The sequence below is a fragment of the Mauremys reevesii genome, linkage group 1 (assembly GCF_016161935.1).
Source record: "Mauremys reevesii isolate NIE-2019 linkage group 1, ASM1616193v1, whole genome shotgun sequence".
Lineage (NCBI taxonomy): Eukaryota > Metazoa > Chordata > Testudines > Geoemydidae > Mauremys > Mauremys reevesii.
In genome coordinates this window covers 149,862,098-149,879,588 of record NC_052623.1, presented here as the reverse complement: position 1 = coordinate 149,879,588, position 17,491 = coordinate 149,862,098, and the positions used below count along the sequence as shown (strand labels likewise).

The window sequence follows — 17,491 nt, the reverse complement described above, 5'->3', positions numbered from 1 at the left end:
TCAGTAGAGAAACATGTGGCAATCACTGTGTGGAAGCTGTCAACTTCAGACTGCTACTGGTCGGTCGCGAATCAATATGGAGTGGGGAAATCGACTGTTGGGGCTGCATTAATGCAAGTGTGCAGAGCAATAAATCGTATCCTGCTACGAAGAACCATGACTTTGGGAAATATGCATTAAATAGTGGACGGCTTTTCAGAAATGGGGTTCTCTCACTGTGGAGAGGTGATAGACAGTGCATGCATTCCAATTTTGGCACCAGACCACCTTGTAACAGAGTACATCAATAGGAAGGGGTACTTCTCCACGGTGTTGCAGGCGCTTGTGGATCACTGAGGATGTTTCACTGACATCAACGTGGGGTGGTGCAGGAAGGTGCATGATGCACACATCTTCAGGAACACCAGCCTGTACAGAAAGCTGCAAGCGGGAACTTTCTTTCCAAACCCGAAGATTACTGTAGGGGATTTTGAAATGCCCATAGCAATCCTGGAAGACCCATCATACCCCTTACAGCTGTGACTCATGAAACCTTAAGCAGGACAGCTGGACAGCAGTAAGGAGAGGTTCAAGAACAGGCTGAGTAAGTGCCATATGACAGTTGAATATGCCTTTGATAGATTAAAGATGTGCTGGCGATGCCTTTATGGCAGGCTAGACTTTAACGAGGATTATATTCCAATGGTCATAGCTGTGTGCTGTATGTTGCATAATCTCTGTGACACTAAGGATGAAAGGTTTGCTCAGGGATGGAGTGCTGAGGCAGACCTCTTGGCTGCTGATTTTGAGCAGCCAGATATCAGGGCTGTCAGAGGAGCCCAGAGGGGGACCATTTGAATCAGGGAGGCTTTGAGGCAGTACTTTGACAATGAGTACCAGTAATGTATAGCTCTGTAACCAGTGTTAGTTTTCCTAGGATGCAATGGTGTCGTTTTGGGCCTTATATTCCTGCAAGACAATGATTACAATGCCTGTGCATGTACTGGCAGTGCCTGCAATCTCAATTTGTAGAAAAAATTAAAGATGATTCACCATTAAAAGAAGGGGAAAAGAGCACTCATTCTCTGCAAGGGTTGTGGTGCAGCCTTCTATGGAAAAAATTCTAAAATTCTCCTGCACTTTTCCACAGGTGGGAGTCATTCTAACAGACCTCTCACTGCTGAGGGTAAGCAGGGAAGCGAGGATACATCTACTCCATGCTTGTGGCACAAGCATCAAGAAATGTGCCTGTAGGTATCAAAATTCCTACAGCTTAAGTGCAGTTGGGACTGCACAGCCTCCTCTCTCCCTATACTGAGCAGATCCAGCAGCTCTACAGTGGTCCAAGCAGGAGAGCGTTTGCTGCAACAAGCTGCCATGGTCACCTGGGATGATGTGATGAGACCTATCCACACTGAACCAGCAGGAAATGGAACTTCAAAAATTCCTGGGGCATCTACGGAGGAGGAGCGGATGGACGCATACCTGGCTGCAGGGCAGTGGAGTTCAAACCGCTGACAAGAGTGGTCACAATGGGCATTGTGGGACACCTCCTGGAGGCTAATTAAAGTGATGAAATCAAGCGTGGTGTCTACACTGGTACTTTGTCAAGAAAAATGTAGAGGAAAAAGATGTAAGTCTCTCATCAAGGTGGATGTATTTAGTTACCAAAACCGGGCATCTTTTCCGACAAAAGTTGCATTGTAGTGTTTACGCATGCACTGTTTGGTTGACAAAAGGCAGTTTTTGGTGACAAAACTTGGTAGTGTAGACAAGGCCTTAGTAAAGCACTCAGGAGGCAGTCTGAAGGGAAAGAAGGCACAGCAATTAATAATTGCAAGAATAATCAGCTCAAAGGGGTTTGCTCGAGTTTCTGGAGATCTCTAGTTTACACTGAGAATGCTCAGATCCTTTAAAAAGCATTAGCACAGTCAGGCCCATATTTTTTAGCTATTCTTACTCCTCCTAAACAGTAATTAAATAGTGAATTGTGGTCTAAATAATGTGAATTCAGTATGGGGCTGTTAAACTGTATCAACTAAAGCAAGGATGTCTTTATTTGTTAGGTCAGAAGTTTAGGTTCTGGGGTAAGATCAAGCCACAAACCGCCTCTCTCACCAGTTCTGTTTAGGGTGGCCAACTTTCTAATTTGTTAAAACCAGACACTGAGTGCTGGACCCTCCCCCGCTTCCTGCTCCGCCTCTTCCTCCCAAATCCCCACGCCTTGTTCCACCCCTTCCTCTGAGGCCCCGACCCTTGTTGTTCTTCTCCACCTCCCACCATCACTTGTTGCTCTCTCCACCTCGCACCCTCTGCCAGCTGAGCAGGGCTCTGGAGGTGGAGGTGAGTGGGGCAGGGCGGGGGAGGGAGAGCCACCCTTGGGGCAGGACGGGGGAGCCACCAGTATCTCTCTCTGCCAGAGCCATTCCTGAGTGTGCCTCCAGGCTCCAGCAGCAGCTGCTGCTCTTCCCACCCCCCAGTGGCAGAGGCCAGTTACTGCAAGTAACTGGACTTCGTTAACACTGCTGACTGAACAGTGCCAGGTCCCCTTTTCAACCAGACTTTCCGGTCAAAAACCACACACCTGGCAACCCTAGATCTGTTGCCAAAGAAAACCTTTATATAGCACCATAGCTAGGCATGACTCTAAAGTACAGAGATAAGGACAGAGTTGTAGGACTGCAGTAAGCTGCTTGCTTTGCCTGTGCTTAATGTCAGCAATAAAGAGTCTGCGAAATCTGAACTCAGTTACAGTAGCATTATATTTATACAATAATAATAAGTCACTCCAGAGTGCATTTCTGGGAGATGACTACATTGCTCTGGTGACTGAAATCTCTGATCCCTCAGCCTTATGACTCACAATGTATCTTAGTGATGTTTTAACCTTCAGAACTTTTCACTGCTTAATACACACTGTTGAGTGCAGCAACATCACACTACATAAACTTCAGAAAATTCTGAATTAAAAGCAAATCCACTTGACTCATTTGACAACAGAAATCCTCCTTCAATTAATTCCTCATAAACACTAAAGATTGTTACACACAGGTCTCTGACATACTTGCTCCTATTGAAGGAGTTAATCATAAAAGTCTATGCCTATAAATAGAAAGATAAAAAATACATTATTTCCCTTTTGCTTTGTTACATATTATAAAAATATATGACATAACTGAGATTCATGTAAGTAGGTTTGGAAGATTTTTCATGTTTGCTTGAACTTAAAGATATAAACAGAGTTTGGGACTTACCAAGAATGGCTTTGGTATCTCAAAGTAAGTCTACATGGCAAAATATCCCCATGGCAGAGCCCAGGTTTACAGACTTAAGCTTGTTCCACAGTGCTAAAACTAGGTGTATCGACATTTAGGCTGAAGCTGGAGCTTGAACTCTGAAGTTCAGGGTAAGGGCTGGGTTTCCGAGCCCAAATTCCAGCCCCAGCCTGAACATCTCCCTACATACCTATTTTTAGTGCCCTTGTGTTAGCCCCAGTCAGTAGATCTGGACTCTGAGGTTCATTGCTGTGAGATTCCCCCCCCTCCCCCCCCCCCCGTGTAAACATACCCTTAGGATCCAAAGCTGCCCTCTTGGCCATCTTCTAAGAGCTTTGTGCAGGGCATCTAATCAGAAAGGTATTGCAGTGGGAAGGGAAAAGAACACTTTCTTCCATTGTGCAGCTCAGATGCATGGATGGTTTAATCTTGTGGATCTGCTTGTAATGAATTTACTGGCCATCCCCCAATCCCTCCTCTACACTGTTGTAGAGAGAAGCCGCACAGAGGAGCTGAACAGAGGAGCACAGTGCAGGATTTAAGTACTGCCAATCCCAAATATCCAAACATCTTAAAGGTAGACTTAAAAATAATGAGAGTTTAAGAAGAGGAGTTGCACTGTATTTTGTTTGGTTTTTGATTTTTTCACCTACCTTCAACTTGTGGGTGATTATCCCAGGATCAAAATTCAGTCTTAAATATGCATGAATAAATGCAGATCTCCCTGCTTACGGCTCCTTACCTCCACTCATCCCTCGAGCTGGGGAACTATCATTCTATCCCTCTCTGTATCCCTCCTTCCCTAGACAGGATAGCGTGACAGATGCTACACTGATGTTCTCCTTGCCTGCTCCCCCAGAGACTTCAGTCTCCCACCTGTCCCACTTCCACATTCAGTCACCTCCCACATTTCCCTCCCTTTCCCTTCACAGCCTTTTATCCACCCCATTCTCCTATTCATCTATGCTACCTTCCACTGTTCTGCTTAATTTGCCTCCAGCTCCCACACACTCCTGTGTCCCCACAGTCTGCCTCTGGCTCCTAGCCTTCCCCTGCACTTCCCATTCTAATACATTCTTCCTTTCTGCTGCCCACACAGTTCCACTGCTGACATCTTCAGATATTCCCCTGTTCCTTGCTTGGCACTCCCATGGTGATTATTTGGCCAGCATCTTTTCTGAGTGCAGGTTGGCTTCAGTCCCCTTGGAAACAATGGGGGGGGGGTACCTGCATCTTCACTGAAGGCAACCTCTCTAATCTAGAAAGATTAAAGAATATGGTGGCTATCTTGAGGGCTTCAGCCCCATTGACTGTACGTAATGGGAAATAGCATTAGCCATTTTGGATAACGACAAAATTTGAGAAACCAAAGCCAGAAATTCACAAGAACCCTTTAAAAAGTGCAAAATATTGTAACAGTTGGCAACATCGGGATTTTCAAGAGCCCTCAGCATTGACAAAGTCTGCTTCCATTGAAGTTTATGGCAAAACTCCCACTGACTTCATAATGATAGACCAGAACTCAGTGCTGTTGAAAATCCCACCCATAGAATCTTGTTTCTGATATATCAAGCACATTTTGAGAGAACTGAAAATAATTCATTTGATTTAGTACTATGTTTATTACAAGCTCCAAAGGTTAAAATGGAGGACATGACTCTCTAGATTAGATACAGTTAGTTTTGTGGCAGAAAAATAATAAAGTATTAGACTGTTGTAACTAGACAAAAAAAAATAGGGCCTCAAGTTAAACACCTAAATCCATTTTCAGGAACCCAACAGGAGCTTCTTAGTGCTTAGGACTTTTGAAAATGTAGGGTACCTTTTTAGGTGCCTAAAAGTGTATGTAGAAGCCCAAATGTAGGCACCCATTTTTAATATATACGTACAAATATCTAGAGTTCATGACAGACACTTTATAAATAACTGTATGAGCATTTTACAAGTTATTGCCATACTAGTGCCCAAAACTGCAACACTAACCATTACAAAAATGATCTTATGACAGAGACACTATGCAATGACATATTCAAGTCTATCTGTTTGACAATAAATACCAAACAGCACAGAACACAAATAATAAACAATAATAAAAGTCCTCATTCTTTACTCAGACACATTCCTTTTTAATATTTAAATAAGATTCTTCCCACTTCTAGTGAACAGGCTTTATACCCATCATTCATTAAATATATGGAGAACGATCTAAAAATCTTAATAATCTTTCACGACTATCTTCTCTTTTTTTTACAAAGGGAAACTATGTATGATATCCAAACAGTAACAGATGGTATTAACTTTGGCCAAAGGCATGTCTAACCCAATTTCATCAGATTATTAAAAAGGGGGGCACAGTGTTTTATGAGCAAATTAATAATCATACGTGCCCTGCCACTTTACCAATATTTTAATCTTAGACATTTCATTGTTGAGAATAAAAAAAAAATCATTAGTCTGGTGTGTCAGATTACGCTGGAAGGGCTCTACCGAGATTGGTAACATTGATCATAAGAAGGGGAAATCTTTTGAGGCAGGCACAATTCTTGGTGCTTGGTGGGATGGCAAGCCAGGGCAGTCCTGGCTGCACCCTTTTTCAGGATGCCGAAGCGTATTTCCTCACACCAAGTGGGGCCAACTCTGCGATTGGTCCTCCTTTGCCCTGCCAAATGTACTTTGGGGAGCTAACACTTCTGTCAATGCTAGTTTTAAGATGTAATTGCATTCCTGACTTTGGACCATGAAGAGGGGGAAAAAGGGTGAGGGAAGCCTCCTTTTCCTCCCCTGTGGATTCATACAAAACCAAACACAATCTGGCTCATACTTTTTAGTATGTACATTGTAGAACACTGCTGAGAAATCTTCATCTGGGTTCTTCAGAATGTATACTAGAAAGCCCAGGTGTGTCTATCTGCAACAGTAGTTTGTAAACTTTTGATCTTTAAATTCTCTCTGCCATTTGTTACATACCAGTATGTAACTTTTGTTTTGGTCTTAGATCTTCTTGTCTCACACAAAATCCATTCTAGCCCATGAGGTTAATGGGAAGATTTGCAAATATCCCAGTAGCTATTAACCTCTTTGCATCATTAGCAACATCAAGTGATATGCTGGAGAATCACCCTAACAGAACAATAATGTAAGAATATCTATAATAAATACTTTAAAAGATATCTGACTGTAGGACAGCCATCACTAAAGTAATCTACACAAATAATGTATCCTACCTTAAAGTTGTTATCTTCTGGTGGTGACTGTTTAATGCATACTAAATAAGGTTCATATTAACGTGGAATCTCTTGCTGTCAGAAGAGATTGAAAGTTCTCTTTCATCCCTGCATATGTCAATCAATTCAGATAATGAACCTTATTGTAATTTACATTAACGCTTCAAAGTAGATTACATTTACACTCACTTTAGGCTCCTTTATGCACATGTAGATTACATTTGCACTCACTTCAGGCCTTAATGTAATTAATTATCAGGCCTGAGATTTAGAGTAGAAAATGTATTTAGCCCCCTCAGACCTCCCTCTTGAAAGCAGTCTGTATATATCCCCTGTTATTTAAACATAAAATGTAGTGCCCATTTTCTTCACAGCGCAGCAGGTTATCATATCACAGTCTGACAGACAGCCTGCCTTTACCTCTCCTACACTGTCTCTCTGATCCTTGCAACTTGCAGCTATCTTTTCTCCAACAGCTGCTGACATGAGTAAATCAGTTGAGCTAATCATTTGCATTATTATCTTGCAGGGAGTTTGAGGCAGTCACGAGGCTCATCAGCAACATATTCCTTTCATGTACAGCAAGGGCAAGAGCTATTCAACTGACTTTCCCCAGTGGAGTTATACGCTAGTTATATTAGGCTTTACACTAGCACTTTTGTTGGTCACCATCAGGGGTGTGAAGAAAACACGCCCCCTGATTGACGTAAGTTTCACCAACAAAGTGCCAGTGTGGACAGTACTATGTTGGTGGGAGATGCTCTCCCACCGACATAGCTACCGCTGCTTGTTGGCGGTGGTTTAATGATGCCAGTGGGAGAGCTTTCTTCCCTCGGCATAGAGCGGCTACACAGGAGACCTTACAATGGCAGTGCTACTGTAAGGTCCATAGTGTAAACATAGCTTTAGTGTAAGCAAGCTCAGAATGTGGTCCTAAATGGCATAGCATGGTTGACTGGCTGTTGTGAGGGGGAAAAGGGAATCTCTGCTACTCTACCCATCCCCCAGTGTTTTCTAGGAAAATGACAAGGCTTTATTTGAGTGGTGTAGAAATATGAAATGACTAAATATTAATTAGGAGAGAAAATGAGAGATAGGAGTCTGACTCTTTCTACAGTACAAAAGAATAGCTATTTTAAAAAATGGCTTCCAAGTACAGCTGTATCTCCAGTGCCGAAGGAAGTTATGTCCCATATACTCAGGTAGCACAAATGTTCTTGCTGAGCCCACTTTTTAAAAAGTGGCTGCTGCTGTAGCATAGTTGGAGCTACTAATATCACTGCTAATAGAAAATTCAATCACATTGAAATGGAAGCCTCCATTCCTATATATTTAGTGAACATTTCATCTGTTCGGCAATGTTCTGGTGATATGATGTCAAATCAGCTATGGAAGACTGTACAACATAGCAAGACTAGCATATGCACAGTGGAGAGGCTTTAGAAAGTTACTGTGTAGAGGTCCAATACTGCAAATCGATAAAGGTCCCTGGGAGGTACTAAGCACCCTCAGCTCCTATTGACTTCTATGGTATATGATGCTGTGTAGCATCTTCCAGGAGTGTTCAACCCCTCGCAGAATTAGCCCTGACCCCAAAAAAGATACAGATATTTTGGTGATTAAGTAAAAATATGCAAAGCAATTCTAAAATGCTCTCCCAGTCTGTTGTTACCAATTAACACCTCTAGTCAAGGCTAAAAATAAATTTGTGTTGTTTCATCTGAAATTCATTAGGATGTTAATTAACTCATCAAATGTAACCTATTAAACAAGGACACAAATTCATTCAGAGGTTCACCTTGAACAAATAACAGTCTCCTCATATCACAAAGGACTTGCAAGTACAGGAGAAAACAATATGAGAGAACTAGTGTCAGGTAGGCCATCATCCCCATGCACTCATCACCTTTAGCTGAAAAAAGGGAGAAAAGCTGGAAAAGGTGGGTAGGGGGAAAGAGTCCTGAGACAGTATTAAATAAAGATGACACCAAAATGTTTTATAGAAATTACTCTTAAAAGCTATAGAATTGTTATGAGTGGGGTGAAACCTTGTTATAGGTTGAGTTAAATCCTCATTGAGATAAAGAGTGTGTTTACACCAATCAATGTAACTGTGACAAAAGGAATGAGTGAACCCACCCAGGAGTTTTGGACTAGGTGGGCAGAAGTGATTTTTCTGGCTATTTTTTTTTTTTTGGCAGGGTGGGGGAGAGAGGAGGGAGGATAAATTAGGGAAGACAGAAGACCAGAACGCCACACAGACATCCTGAAGGAGCACTGGAAAGTACAGGGTATGACACTGGAAGAAGTTTGGGGAAACATTTTTGGACTGAGGGTACAGGCTGAAAAGAGTGTTTTTGGTGTTGTGAGCCAAAGCTGTTTCTTGCTATTTGATTATTTCTGTGTTTAGAGGCACAGGACTTCATATGTTCTCTATAAATAAACAAAACTGCATAAGAGAAATACCTGACTATGACCATTTTCTTCTCCTAACTGTAACAACCCACTAGACCTCAATTTTTGGGGTAGCCACTCAGGTCAAAAGAAGTAAGATAATTTAATGAAGAGGAATATCCTTCCCATATCATTTTAAGCCATTCTCTAGAGCCGCATTTCTCAAACTGGGGTCCGCAAGGGTACTCCAGGGAGTCTGGGGGCCCTACTGATCAACTCCTTCCCCTCCCTCCCAATGCCCCCTGCATGCTGGGGAACATGCAGGAGGTGCTGGGAGGGAGGGGGAGGAAAGGGTGCTCAGGGGAGGGGATGGAAAGAGGCAGGGAAGAGGAGGAGTAGGGGTGCAGCGGGGGTGGGAAGAGGTGAGGTGGGGGGGCCTTGGGGGAAGGGGTGGAGTGGGGACAGGGCCTGGGGTTGAGCAGGGAGCTTGGGGGTGTGCGACAAAATTTTAAACCAAAATGGGGGTCCTCAGGTTACTAAAGTTTGAGAACTGCTGCTCTAGAGCCAAATCAGCACACAGCTGCAGCCCATATGACATCCTCAGGGCCATTCAGTTAGTATATATATTGTGTGGATGCAGCCTGAAGCACATATAACAGAGAACTACTGCTCTAGAGTGTAATAAAGCTTTACATCCCAGCTATAGAATTCTTTAGAACTGTTTAGTGAGGGGAGGGGATTGCCTGACAATGAAGCCTCTTGGCAGAGGTTTGGATTCACCTGGGGAAACTGATCCAGGAGTCTCCTGACAGAGGGATGGAAGATCATAAAGTGGAGGGGTTTTCAGCCATTTTCACCAGCTCAAGCACAGGGAAACCCCTGCAAGAGCCGGGTGGGGATGAGCTCTGTCTGCCTGAACACAGATGGTCTCCCAAAGGAAGGGTGAGCTATAGTGAGGGGTATTGCATTTAGGATGTTGTTTGTTTTCTATATGATCTGTGCATTGTTGTATCTTTTGTGCATGAAAATTCCATAGTCCAAAAGATTTTGGAGTACACGCTACAACTGCTTTAAAACACCTATCTAGACTATCTGCCTATAATAAACTCAAATAAACCAAACTGGCAATTGTGTAATATTCACTTAAAGAAAGACTCCTTGCTCCTTTATCTAAAACTTCACATCAAGGAATTACCCAGGTGTGCTGGAATGGAGATTATAGGCATCGATTCAGCAATCACTGAACTTTAGGTATGTGCTTAAGTGCTTTGTTAGATTGGGGCCATAATAGGTTTATTTGGTTCTCTGAAAAGTCATTGCTTGCTTCTTCATAAAAGCATTGATCATACTGAGAGTCCGATTAAGAGAAGAGTCTTATGCAATGCACCCATGTAAGTCTCTCTCTCATAATAGACCTAATGGGAAACCATATTGCTCTAGTGGTAATTCTCAATTGCAGCTGGATAATCAGAGGACAAGAGAGCAACCCAGTCTCCAAGTCAACAAGTGACAGCTGGAAGCATAGTTTGATACCAAGAAAGGCAAGAGCTGTGCAGCTGCAGTAAGACAACTAGAGAATGAGAAGGGAAAAGCTGTGCAGAGTTTGGATGTGTGCATGACATTCAAACTCTCTCCTCATTGAATGTAAGAGTTTAAAAAAATCAAGTCCTTTGCCTTAGGAAACAGACGTTATCCCTCCCTATTAAAGAGTTACTTATAAATCTTCAAAAACTATCTCAGCTGGAAAGATGATAAACTTCTCTAACAAAAATGTTTTAATAAAACGAGACAGTTTATTGGAGCAACAAAGGAAAAGGGAATAGCAGCTACAAATTTTAAATGATGGTTTGACAAGATACAATATGATGGTGCCTCAGCATTTTAGAGATAAAAGGGTCTATTTTTATCACAGTGTGCGGGAATTTATGCATGTAATTCCCCTTTTGATAATTAATCCTCTGTTAGAAGGAATTAGGCATTCCTGCTCTATTGCTAACGAGAATGGTGTGCTTAATTCTTTACACATCATGTAATACATTAATTACCAAAATAAAGTTATAGCCATTGTGCTGCACATTTTGAATGCAGAGCCTCACAACTGCAGTAACTGGAAGGTTTAGTAATTGTACAAAATTGCTTATTTAAAAAAAATATATAAAATTTCAATTACACATTACTGTGCAAGGGGCTTGGAAGATTTTACAATCTCCAAGAAAGTCTCCGTTGAAAGGTGTGTACAATGAAACATTCGTGTCACTGTCATGAGCTTAAAAGGCTGTGACTGGTGACAATCCCATCAAGCTAACTACAGAACATCCCTTTCATAGTAAGTCATGCTTCCACTAGGCTGTGGAGAAACAATAGGGTTGCCAGGAATTCAGTTTTCAACTGGAAAGCCTGGTCAAAAAGGGACCCTGGCGCCTCTGGTCAGTACAGCTGACTGGGCCACTAAAAGTCTGGTTGACCACAGTGGAGCAGGCAGGCTCCATTCCTGGCTCCGGGGAAGTGGCCAACACATCCCTCTAGCTCCTAGGTGGAGAGGCGGTCAAGGGGGCTCTGGGCATTGCCCCCCACCGCCCTCAGGCACCGCTCTAGCACCGGCTCTGCAGCTCCCATTGGCTGGGTACCATGGCCAATGGGAGCTACGGGGGCAGTGCCTGTGGACAGGTGCAGTGCGCAGAACCCCCTGGCCGTTCCTCTGCCTAGGAGCTGGAGAGCATGCTGCCGCTTCTCTGGAGCCGCATGAGGTCAGTGTGGCCCAGAGACCGCACCGTGAACCCCCTCCCACACCCTAACCCGCTGCCCCAACTCTGAACCCCCTCCCACACTCCAAACCCCTTAGCCCCAGCCCAGAGCCCCCTCCTGTATCATAGAATCATAGAATATCAGGGTTGGAAGGGACCTCAGGAGGTCATCTAGTCCAACCCCCTGCTCAAAGCAGGACCAATCCCCAACTAAATCATCCCAGCCAGGGCTTTGTCAAGCCTGACCTTAAAAACCTTTAAGGAAAGAGATTCCACCACCTCCCTAGGTAACCCATTCCAGTGCTTCACCACCCTCCTAGTGAAAAAGTTTTTCCTAATATCCAACCTAAACCTCCCCCACTGCAACTTGAGACCATTCCTCCTTGTTCTGTCATCTGGTACCACTGAGAACAGTCTAGATCCATCCTCTTTGGAACCCCCTTTCACGTAGTTGAGAGCAGCTATCCAATCCCCCCTCATTCTTCTCTTCTGCAGACTAAACAATCCCAGTTCCCTCAGCCTCTCCTCATAAGTCATGTGCTCCAGCCCCTTAATCATTTTTGTTGCCCTCCACTGGACTCTTTCCAATTTTTCCACATACTTCTTGTATTGTGGGGCTCAAAACTGGACACAGTACTCAAGATGAGGCCTCACCAATGTCGAATAGAGGGGAATGATCATGTCCCTTAATCTGCTGGCAATGCCCAACTTATATAGCCCAAAATGCCATTAGCCTTCTTGCCAACAAGGGCACACTGTTGACTCATATCCAGCTTCTCGTCCACTGTAACCCCTAGGTCCTGTACTCCAAGCTCCTCATCCCTGTCCCTACCCCTGAGCCCATAACCCCAGCTGGAGCTCTCATCCTCTCCTACATCCCAACTTTGTGTCCCAGCCCAGAACCTGCATCCCCAGCCCAGAGCCTGTATCCCCCCCCCACACCCAACCCCCTGCCCCAGCCCGAAGCCCCCTCCCAAACTCCAAACTCCTCTTCCCCATCCCCCAGCCTACAGCCCACTCCTGCACCCCAAACCCCTCATCCCCAACCCCCCCGAGCCTGTACCTCCAGTCGGAGCCCTCATACCCTCCCCACACCCCAACCCCCTGCCCCAGCACTGAGCTCCGAATTCCTTGGCCCAAGCCCCCCTGCAGCCTGGAGCCCCATCCCACACCCCAACCCCTGCCCCAGACTGGTGAAAATGAGCTAGTGAGCGAGAGGGATGGAGAGTGAGTGATGGAGGCAGGGGGGATGTAGTGAGTGGGGGCGGGGCCTCAGAGAAGGGGCCATGGCTGGGGGGGGGCACGTGGGGCAGGGAGGATGGGGGGCAAGTGTGTTCTGTTTTCTGCAGTTAGAAAGTTGGAAACCCTAAGAAACAGAGGGAGAAAGAATCACAGTCACACTTTTTCTTGTCTCAGCCTCAAAACCACTGCAGAGTAGAATGCTCGTGCCTCACCAGCCCATTGCTCAAATAGTCAACAGAAGGAAATAGTGGTATAAATTAAAACAGAAGGACTTTCTCATTTTATGAGTAGGAATGAGCTCCTTCTAGATAGAAGAAATGGTAGGTATAGAATAATTAACTAGTACTGAATTTGTAGCGGTCATATATTAAAACAATCCACCATAACAAATAAAGGATATTTGATCCCAAGAAAGCCATTCTTTTCATTTGCTGTCTGTCAACCAGCTGTGTCTTGGTTTGAAACTCAACTCCAGAAATGTGATTTCTGAAGGGTTTACGAAATGTTGCTCATCCAACTGGCAGATTAAAAGAACAGATAAGGAGAATTTAGGTTAATATCTTGGAAGGTTTTGAAAGACACAAATGGTAATTAGGTGCCTAAATGCTATTAAAATCTTAATAGTGATAATGAGTATAGTGGGAATGAAAATTTTTAATTCTGTTGTTGCCATTTTTTATATGGCAGAATGTCTTCATGAGTCTTTAATACTTATTTGCATAACAATGGAGGCAACATTCACATTTTACACCTACTATATATCAGTGACTTTCCTCCCCATGACAAACAGTTTCTGCTTTAGGAAGAGATGAATATATACCTTTGTGAGGGTGAACAATCAGACAACAGAGTGATTCAATGAAGACACCGGTGTGAAACAGGGCTTCATTTTATCTCCCTTGTTGTTTGGCATTGCCCTAGACAGGATAATGAAGAAGTGTTTTAACAACACAAACACAGGTATAGCATGGGCAAATGCCAGAAGACCTCACAAAGTTACAAAAACAAGCAACTTGGCAGAAAAAAAAAAAAGCAGGCCAAGTGGGGCTCAGAATTACTTATGCTACAACAGACTTCTTTGAAAACCAGATGTCAAGCAATAACATCACATTAGAAAGCAAAAATTCAAGATAGTAAAACAGTTCATCTACCCGTGCAACACCATATTATCCACTGGAGACCTCAAAAAGGAAGTGACACCAAGGATAGGAAAGGCATTCACTAAACTCAGCAATGTACAGAAATCAAGAGATATACAGTCCAGAGCAAAACTGAGAATTTTCAGTTAAAAATAATCTTGATGCTAACACCTGGCTGTGAGAACTGGAGAGCTACTAAAAAATGGAGAGAAAACTAGACACCTTTGAAAATAAGTGCCTGGGAAAGATTCTGGGCATTGGTTGGAAAGACTTCATCATCAATGCAGAGAACTGAGAAATCACAAACCATTATTATGTTTCCGCCAGAATCAGAAGGAAATGCTGGACATATTTGGGCCATGTACTCCGAATGGCAACACCCAAACTCCCCCATGAAACTGTCAAGTGGAAATCAACTGGTGTGAGAAAATGAAGGCACCCAAGAGAAGCCTTATGAAGAATGCTTAGCAGGAAGGGCAGAATAGTTGATCTCAACCCCATATGGCAAATGGAAGCAGCAGAGGAATGGGTGAGAGTGGTTCCTGCCCTTTGCACCCACATTGGCATGGGAAGGATATAAGTGAGACTGCTTATATAGAGAATAAAGAAATAAAATAATAATAAAGAAGCTTTGTAGTCAGCACATCTTTGTATTAGCAAGATTGCCAAGATTTTCAAAATAGATGCCTAGATTTAGACTCATAAGGCCATATTTAGGCACCTAAATAAGCAGCTTGATTTTCAGAAATAATGTAAGATACCTGGTCAACAATTTAAAAATGGGTACCTAAAGTTAGGTTCCTAAATCCATATTTAGGCACCTAAAAATGGCTTGATTTTTCAAAAGAGATGAGCACCCAGCAGCTCCCCCTTTAATATTGCACCTTTCTCACTATGGCCACTTTCAAAGATAATGAACGAGAGGCAAATTTTGGTTGTAACATTTGCCCCCCTCCCAGTTAGTTATATCTGGTACATTTCCCCTTCTTTTCTCATCTAAAAGTAAAATGGATGCTGCCAATTTCATTTATTTTTCATTCCCTTAATTATAGAAAATCCCCTACTGAAATATGCAATGCACCACAACATGACTGTTTCTAGCAGCTGGAAAATGGTAAGATTAAAATGGCATTTGTTTCCCCTGAGATTTTTGTTTCTTCAGGGAAAGGTCAGGACCCCAAATAATAAATTTTACATTCTTATTTATTAAAAATTGTATACTTTTTTGTATAGTGCCTTTAATAAACTTTAGCCCTGAATGCTTTACAAACCCATGCTACAGTTACAGGGTTAAGTGATGAAGGGAGAGAAAGCAAGAAATACAGCAAGAAAGAAAATGTATATTTTCTCTCAGATCCCAAAAATTAATTGTCAGACAGTATATCGTATGAATAAACCTCAATGTTCAGATTCATTATGTGATGGATATCAATTAACCAGAGGTAGTTTTGAGATATGAAATAGTAAAATTGATGATTAATTTGAAATTGTGAAGGGCAAGCTTGTCACTCATCCCATGCACCTCTGCAGTAATATGGTGTGAGTTTCCCCCTCTTATTCTCCTGCATGGGCTACCTATTATCATGGGAGGACAGCCTCTGCAAGTGTTGCTAATCTTCCCATACACACAAGCGAGTGGGAAAATTGGGCAGACAGGAGCAGGGGCAGTGATGGATGGAGCCTTGATTTAGTCCCCACCTCTACAATGTACCAGCCAGCACAGATGTACACGTAAGTAGGCATATAGCTGGTGCAGATTGCTCCTTCCCTCCCACCCTGCTCCCCTGAGGACAAAGTGGGAATCAGGGACCATATTATGACACCTGGAGTCACAATATGGTTTCAGATCTGCTCCTGGAGCAGTGCATGCAACACGCTGCCCCTTAAGGCTTTTTGCAAAGCCACAGTTTAGCCCAGTGATGTGCCAAGGGTCTTCCAGGCCCAGTTCAAAGACTAAAATCTGTCCCCGACCACAAAACACCCCCAGCATTCACCACAAGGTACTTTTACAAATGGACTTTCCTAGCCTTCTCTGAAGCAATCTCATTAATTAGCTCATGTCCACGGGCGGCTCAAGGCACCAGCAATCCAAGCGCGTGTTTGGGGCGGCAAGCCGCGGGGGGCGCTCTGCCGGTCGCCGCGAGGGCGGCAGGCAGGTTGCCTTCGGCAGCATGCCTGCAGAGGGTCCGCTGGTCCCGCGGCTTTGGCGGACCTCCCGCAGGCTGCCACCGAATTCGTGAGACCGGGGACCTCCCACAGGCAAGCCGCCGAAGGCAGCCTGCCTGCCGTGCTTGGGGCGGCAAAATGCCTTGAGCCGCCCCTGCTCATGCCCATCTATTTACCTTGCTCCTAAGTTCCCTATAGCGATAACTGCCAGTTTGCTAAACTTTCCTGCCCCATAGATGTTCTTAGGTAGGTCTTGATTAATTTTAGCTTGCTGAAATGCCTTGCATTAGCAGCCATAGTTACACAAAGACAGCAAAAAATACACAGTTAGGAAGACTCAATTCTAAAGACCTTTTGTGAATGTAGCTAAGAAGATCAATAGGCGCCTTTATTTGCATGTCCCCCTTTAAGATTTGCTTTCAAAAACTGGTGAAGAGCTCAGTTTTGTTCTCAAAACTATCAGGAGTTTAAATCCTCAATGAAGCTGCTTCCTAAGATGTGAGTGTGGCTCTTCAGGTCTTTGCTGCTGAGTTTTCAGTTTCTCTGCCCATCAAAATAGCAAACCTTTCCCTGACTCCATTGCACTTACATATCTTATCAGGTGCTTGTGTTAATATTGTATCTAAGATTGGGTTGAAAACCTCATATTCAAAATTTGGGGGGGGATTGATAACTCTTTGTCTGTTGCAAGTTCACCTATTAATTCTTTCCTCCTTCAGGATATTCTCTTTTTGAACTGTGTGGTCATCCCTAATGTTCCAGCCCATGAAGAAGCTGCTTTCTTATATACAATGAACCCTGACGACCATAATTCCAATCAAATTTCTTGAAGGCCTCCAAGTAAACCATGAGCTCTTTGATTGTCAAGTCCAGACTGTACAATGTTTTGCTCACAATGTTCATTTTTTGTATACAATATGGTACACTGTCTTAGAAAAACAAGAAACGAAAATTCAGAAATGTTTGTTTGCAAGCTATCAGTTTCCAACTTAAGTTCCAACTAGGGTTGCCAATTTTCTATTTGCACAAAACACTCTAGCCCCGCCCCTTCCCTGAGGCCATGCTCCCTTCCCCACCCCTTCTCCGAGGCCCTGCCCCCCGCTCACTACATTCCCCCTCACGCGGTGGCTTGCTCTCCTCCACCCTCATTCTCTTTCACTGGGCTGGGGCAGGGGGTTGGGGTTTGGGAGGGAGTGAGTGAGGACTCTCTCTGGGGATGCAGGCTCTGGGGTGGGGCTGGGGATGAGGGGTTTGGAGTGCAGGAGGGGGCTCCAGACTCTGGGGTGGGGCAGAGGGATTCAGGGTGTGGGAGGGGGCTCTGGGCTGGG

General features: G+C 43.9%; 1 protein-coding gene across 6 annotated transcripts in view; it reads left to right on the top strand.

Annotated features, from left to right (window-relative positions):
• The window catches only part of TASL (TLR adaptor interacting with endolysosomal SLC15A4), a 70,073-nt gene extending 52,789 nt beyond the window's left edge, over positions 1 to 17,284 (top strand). For 2 of the 6 annotated variants that reach the window (XR_005585426.1, XR_005585427.1), the window contains 2 exons: positions 15,050 to 15,111; positions 16,883 to 17,284. The gene's annotated coding sequence lies outside the window, so the exon portion shown is untranslated. Of the gene's footprint in view, positions 1 to 9,486; positions 9,815 to 14,324; positions 14,572 to 15,049; positions 15,112 to 16,882 lie in introns of those variants that run through there. The other 4 variants (XR_005585423.1, XR_005585422.1, XR_005585420.1 and 1 more) reach the window with 4 other exon arrangements.
• The last annotated feature ends 207 nt before the right edge of the window (positions 17,285 to 17,491 follow it).